Raw genomic sequence first — 7,500 nt, forward strand, 5'->3', positions numbered from 1 at the left:
CCTCAAAAATTCCCCGCCCCCCCCTCAACACACACCACACCACCCCTCCCCCCCCCCCTCAAAAATCCCCCCCCCCCCTCAACACACACCACACCACACCACCCCTCCCCCCCCCCTCCAAATTTTGCCCCCCCCCCCCCCCAAAAAAAAATTGGGCCCCCCTCTCAACACACACCACACCACACCACCCCTCCCCCCCCCTCCAAAATTCGCCCCCCCCCCCCTTCAACACACACCACCCCACCCCCCCCCTCAACACACACCACACCACCCCTCCCCCCCCCCCTCAACACACACCACACCACCCCTCCCCTTCCCCCCCTCGAAATTTCGCCCCCCCCTCAACACACACCACCCCACCCCTCCCCCCCCCGCCCCAAAAATTCGCCCCCCCTCCAAATTTTGCCCCTTCCCCCCCCCAAAAATTCGCCTCCCCCCTCAACACACACCACACCACACCACCGCTCCCCCCCCTCCAAAATTCGCCCCCCCCCCCAAAAAATTTCCCACCCCTCCCCCCTCAACACACACCACCCCACCCCCCCCCCCCCCAACACACACCACACCACCCCTCCCCCCCCCCTCAACACACACCACCCCACCCCTCCCCCCCCCCCCCCCCCCCCGCCCCCAAAAAATTCGCCCCCCCCCCCCCCCCCAACACACACCACTCCACCCCCCCCCCCAAAAAAATTCGGCCACCCCCCTCAACACACACCACACCACACCACACCACCCCTCCCCCCCCCCAAAAATTCGCCCCCCCCCCCCTCAATACACACCTCCCCACCCTTCCCCCCCCCCCCTCAACACACACCACACCACACCACACCACACCACCCCTCCCCTTCCCCCCCTCCAAATTTCGCCCCCCCCTCAACACACCCCACCCCACCCCTCCCCCCCCCTCCAAATTTCGCCCCTTCTCCCCCCCAAAAATTCGCCCCCCCCCTCAACACACACCACACCACACCACCCCTCCCCCCCCCTCAAAAATTCCCCCCCCCCTCAACACACAAAACACCACCCCTCCCCCCCCCCTCCAAATTTTGCCCCCCCCCCAAAAAATTGGCCCCCCCCTCAACACACACCACACCACACCACCCCTCCCCCCCCTCCAAAATTCGCCCCTCACCCCCCTCAACACACACCACCCCACACCTCCCCTCCCCCCCCCAAAAATTCCCCCCCCCCCCCCCCCCCCAAAAATTCCCCCCCCCCCCCCCCCCCAACACACACCACCACATCCCCCCCCCCTCAACACACACCACACCACCCCTCCCCCCCCCTCAAAAATCCCCCCCCCCCCCCTCAACACACAAAACACCACCCCTCCCCCCCCCCCCTCAAAAATCCCCCCCCCCCCTCAAAAATCCCCCCCCCCCAACACACACCACACGACACCACCCCTCCCCCCCCCCCCTCCAAATTTTGCCCCCCCCCCTCCCCTCCCCCCCCCCCTCCAAATTTTGCCCCCCCCCCTCCCCTCCCCCCCCCCCCCTCCAAATTTTGCCCCCCCCCCCCCCCCAAAAATTCGCACCCCCCCCCTCAATACACACCTCCCCACCCCCCCCCTCAATACACACCTCCCCACCCCCCCCCTCAACAAACACCACACCACCCCTCCCCCCCCCTCAAAAATCCCCCCCCCCCTCAACACACACCACACCACACCACCCCTCCCCCCCCCCCCAAAAATTCCCCCCCCCCCCTCAACACACACCACCCCACCCCCCCCCTCAAAAATTCCCCGCCCCCCCCTCAACACACACCACACCACCCCACCCCCCCCCTCAAAAATCCCCTCCCCCCTCAACACACACCACACCACACCACCCCTCCCCCCCCCCCCCTCAACACACACCACACCACACCACCCCTCCCCCCCCCCCTCCAAATTTTGCCCCCCCCCCCCCCCTCAACACACACCACACCACACCACCCCTCCCCCCCCCCCTCAAAAATCCCCCCCCCCCCAACACACACCACACCACCCCTCCCCTTCCCCCCCTCGAAATTTCGCCCCCCACTCAACACACACCACCCCACCCCTCCCCCCCCGCCCCCAAAAAATTCGCCCCCCCCCCAACACACACCACCCCACCCCCCCCCCCCCAACACACACCACACAACCCTTCCCCCCCCCCTCAAAAATTCCCCGCCCCCCCCTCAACACACACCACACCACCCCTCCCCCCCCCCCCTCAAAAATCCCCCCCCCCCCTCAACACACACCACACCACACCACCCCTCCCCCCCCCCCTCCAAATTTTGCCCCCCCCCCCCCCCCCCAAAAAAAAATTGGGCCCCCCTCTCAACACACACCACACCACACCACCCCTCCCCCCCCCTCCAAAATTCGCCCCCCCCCCCCCCCCCTTCAACACACACCACCCCACCCCCCCCCTCAACACACACCACACCACCCCTCCCCCCCCCCCTCAACACACACCACACCACCCCTCCCCTTCCCCCCCTCGAAATTTCGCCCCCCCCTCAACACACACCACCCCACCCCTCGCCCCCCCGCCCCAAAAATTCGCCCCCCCTCCAAATTTTGCCCCTTCCCCCCCCCAAAAATTCGCCTCCCCCCTCAACACACACCACACCACACCACCGCTCCCCCCCCCTCCAAAATTCGCCCCCCCCCCCCCCCAAAAATTTCCCACCCCTCCCCCCTCAACACACACCACCCCACCCCCCCCCCCCAACACACACCACACCACCCCTCCCCCCCCCTCAACACACACCACCCCACCCCTCCCCCCCCCCCCCCGCCCCCAAAAAATTCGCCCCCCCCCCCCCCAACACACACCACTCCACCCCCCCCCCCCCCCAAAAAAATTCGGCCACCCCCCTCAACACACACCACACCACACCACACCACCCCTCCCCCCCCCCAAAAATTCGCCCCCCCCCCCTCAATACACACCTCCCCACCCTTCCCCCCCCCCCCTCAACACACACCACACCACACCACACCACCCCTCCCCTTCCCCCCCTCCAAATTTCGCCCCCCCCTCAACACACACCACCCCACCCCTCCCCCCCCCCCTCCAAATTTCGCCCCTTCTCCCCCCCAAAAATTCGACCCCCCCCTCAACACACACCACACCACACCACCCATCCCCCCCCCCCACCCCCCTCAACACACACCACCCCACCCCCCCCCCCAACACACACCACACCACCCCTCCCCCCCCCTCAAAAATTCCCCCCCCCCCCCCCCCTCAACACACAAAACACCACCCCTCCCCCCCCCCTCCAAATTTTGCCCCCCCCCCCAAAAAATTGGCCCCCCCCTCAACACACACCACACCACACCACCCCTCCCCCCCCTCCAAAATTCGCCCCTCACCCCCCTCAACACACACCACCCCACACCTCCCCTCCCCCCCCCCAAAAATTCCCCCCCCCCCCCCCCCAAAATTTCCCCCCCCCCCCCCCCAACACACACCACCACATCCCCCCCCCCTCAACACACACCACACCACCCCTCCCCCCCCCTCAAAAATCCCCCCCCCCCCCCCCCTCAACACACAAAACACCACCCCTCCCCCCCCCCCCTCAAAAATCCCCCCCCCCCAACACACACCACCCCTCCCCCCCCCCCCTCCAAATTTTGCCCCCCCCCTCCCCTCCCCCCCCCCCTCCAAATTTTGCCCCCCCCCCCCCCCCCCCCCAAAAATTCGCACCCCTCCCCCTCAATACACACCTCCCCACCCCCCCCTCAACAAACACCACACCACCCCTCCCCCCCCCTCAAAAATCCCCCCCCCCCTCAATACACACCACACCACACCACCCCTCCCCCCCCCCCCCCAAAAATTCCCCCCCCCCCCCCTCAACACACACCACCCCACCCCCCCCCCCCCCTAAAAAATCCCCTCCCCCCTCAACACACACCACACCACACCACCCCTCCCCCCCCTCCCCCCTCAACACACACCACACCACACCACCCCTCCCCCCCCGCCCTCCAAATTTTGCCCCCCCCCCCCCCCCCTCAACACACACCACACCACCCCTCCCCCCCCCCCCTCAAAAATCCCCCCCCCCCCAACACACACCACACCACCCCTCCCCTTCCCCCCCTCGAAATTTCGCCCCCCCCTCAACACACACCACCCCACCCCTCCCCCCCCGCCCCAAAAATTCACCCCCCCTCCAAATTTTGCCCCTTCCCCCCCCCAAAAATTCGCCCCCCCCCTCAACACACACCACACCACACCACCGCTCCCCCCCCCCCTCCAAAATTCGCCCCCCCCCCCCAAAATTTCCCACCCCTTCCCCCTCAACACACACCACCCCACCCCCCCCCCCCCCCCAACACACACCACACCACCCCTCCCCCCCCCTCAACACACACCACACCACCCCTCCCCTTCCCCCCCACCAAATTCCGCCCCCCCCTCAACACACACCACCCCACCCCTCCCCCCCCCCCCCCCCCCCCCCCCCGCCCCCAAAAAAATCGCCCCCCCCCCCCAACACACACCACCCCACCCCCCCCCCCCCCCAAAAAAATTCGGCCACCCCCCTCAACACACACCACACCACACCACACCACCCCTCCCCTTCCCCCCCTCCAAATTTCGCCTTCCCCTCAACACACACCACCCCACCCCTCCCCCCCCCCAAAAAATTCGCCCCCCCGTCCAAATTTCGCCCCTTCCCCCCCCCAAAAATTCGCCCCCCCCCTTCAACACACACCACGCCATACCACCCCTCCCCACCCCCGCCCCCCCCTCAACACACACCACCCCACACCACCCCTCCCCCCCCCCCCCTCAACACACACCACACCACCCCTCTCCGCCCCTCAAGAATCCCCCCCCCCCCCCCTCAACACACACCACTCCACCCCTCCCCTTCCCCCCCTTCAAATTTCGCTCCCCCCCTCAACACACACCACCCCACCCCTCCCCCGCCCCTGCCCCCAAAAAATTCGCCCCCCCCCCCCCAACACACACCACCCCACCCCCCCTCAACACACAAAACACCACCCCTCCCCCCCCCCCCTCCACGTGGCGTCATGGAGGGCGTCATGGAGGGTGGGTGGGTGTGTTAAGGGGAGGGGAGCACGTCGCGTCGTGTCAGGCCATGGGGCGCGGGGGGGGGGGGGGGGGGGGGGCATTGCGTTGGGTGGGTGTGTGTGTTAAGGGGAGGGTGGCACATCGCATCGTGTCGTGTCATGGGGGGGCGGGGAGGGGGGGGATGCGCGTCGCATCGTGTCATGTCATCGGGGGGGGGGGGGGGGGGGGTGCGTCGCATCATGTCGTGTCGTGGGTGGGGGGGCTGGGGTGGGGATGTCATGGGGGGGGGGGGGCGCGGCACGTCGCGACATGGTGTGGTGTGTGTTGAGGGGGGAAGGGGGGGGCGCGTCGTGTCGTGTCGTGTCATGGCGGGGCGCGTCGCGTCGCATCGTGTCATGGGGGCTGGGGGGGATGTCATGGGGGGGCCGAATTTTTGAGGGGGGGGAGGGGGGGGGGTGGTGTGTGTTGAGGGGGGAGGCGAATTTTTGAGGGGGGGACGTCATGGGGGGGGCGCATCGCGTCGTGTCGTGTCATGGGGGATGGGGGGATGTCATGGGGGGGGGAGGGGGGTTGTCATGTTATGTTGGGGAGGGGGCGCGTCGCGTCATGTCGGGGCATGGTGGGGGGGAGGGGGCATCGCGACACCCCGCGTCACCCCCCACGACACGGCACACCCCCCCACCCCACCCCACCGCACCCCCCTACGACGCGGCGCCTTCCCCCCACCCCACCTCGAAAAACCCCGCTCCATCCACAGCACCCCACCACTCCTCCAAAAACCAGGCTCGACCCACCGTGCCCCGCCTCACTCCCCCACGACACGGCGCACCCTCCACCCCACCGCACCCCCCCACGATGCCCCCCGCACCCCACCTCCAGAAACCCCGCTCCCTCCACACCACCCCACCACGCCTCCGAAAACCACGCTCGACCCACCCCACCTCGCGTGAGCCCCCCCACGACACGGCACACCCCCCACACCCCACCGCACCCCCCCACGACACGGCGCACCCCCCCACCCCCCCTCACCCCACGTCGAAAAACCCCGCTCGACCCACCCAACCCCGCGTCACTCCCCCATGACACGGCACACCCCCCCACCCCACCGCACCCCCCACGACGCCCCCCCCCCCCCCGCACCCCACCTCGAAAAACCCCGCTCCCTCCACGCCACACCACAAATGCCTCCGAAAACCCCGCTCGACCCACCCCACCCCGCGTCACCCCCCCACGACATGGCGCACCCCCCACCCCACCGCACCCCCCATCGACGCCGCCCCGCACCCCACCTCGAAAAACCCCGCTCCCTCCATACCACCCCACCACGCCTCCGAAAACCCCGCTCGACCCACCCCACCTCGCGTCAGTCCCCCACGACACGGCACACCCCCCACACCCCACCTCCGAAAACCCCGCTCCACCCACCCCACCTCGCGTCAGCCCCCCACGACACGGCACACCCCCCACACCCCACCGCACCCCCCCACGACGCGGCGCATATCCCCCCCCCCCCCGCACCCCACCTCGAAAAACCCCACTCGACCCACCCAACCCCGCGTCACTCCCCCAGGACACGGCGCACCCCCCCACGACGCGGCGCATATCCCCCCCCCCCCCCCCCCCCCGCACCCCACCTCGAAAAACCCCGCTCGACCCACCCCACCCCGCGTCACCCCCCCACGACACGGCGCACCCCCCCACCCCACCGCACCCCCCCACGACGCCCCCCCCGCACCCCACCTCGAAAAACCCCGCTCCCTCCACGCCACACCACCACGCCTCCGAAAACCCCGCTCGACCCACCCCACCCCGCGTCTCCCCCCCACGACACGGCGCACCCCCCCACCCCACCGCACCCCCCCACGACGCCCCCCCGCACCCCACCTCGAAAAACCGCGCTCCCTCCACAGCACCCCACCTCTCCTCCAAAAACCCCGCTCGACCACCCCCACCCCGCGTCACCCCCCACGACGCCCCCCCGCACCCCCCCTCGAAAAACCCCGCTCCCTCCACAGCACCCCACCACGCCTCCGAAAACCCCGCTCGACCCACCCCACCCCGCGTCACTCCCCCATGACACGGCGCACCCCCCCACCCCACCGCACCCCCCCACGACGCCCCCCCGCACCCCACCTCGAAAAACCGCGCTCCCTCCACAGCACCCCACCTCTCCTCCCAAAACCCCGCTCGACCACCCCCACCCCGCGTCACCCCCCACGACGCCCCCCCGCACCCCACCTCGAAAAACCCCGCTCCCTCCACAGCACCCCACCTCTCCTCCAAAAACCCCGCTTGACCACCCCAACCCCGCGTCACTCCCCCATGACACGGCGCACCCCCCCACCCCACCGCACCCCCCCACGACGCCCCCCCGCACCCCACCTCGAAAAACCGCGCTCCCTCCACAGCACCCCACCTCTCCTCCCAAAACCCCGCTCGACCACCCCCACCCCGCGTCACCCCC

The sequence above is a fragment of the Lygodium microphyllum genome, chromosome 16 (genome assembly GCF_053477565.2).
Source record: "Lygodium microphyllum isolate KBCC chromosome 16, Lygodium_microphyllum_v1.1.10, whole genome shotgun sequence".
Lineage (NCBI taxonomy): Eukaryota > Viridiplantae > Streptophyta > Polypodiopsida > Schizaeales > Lygodiaceae > Lygodium > Lygodium microphyllum.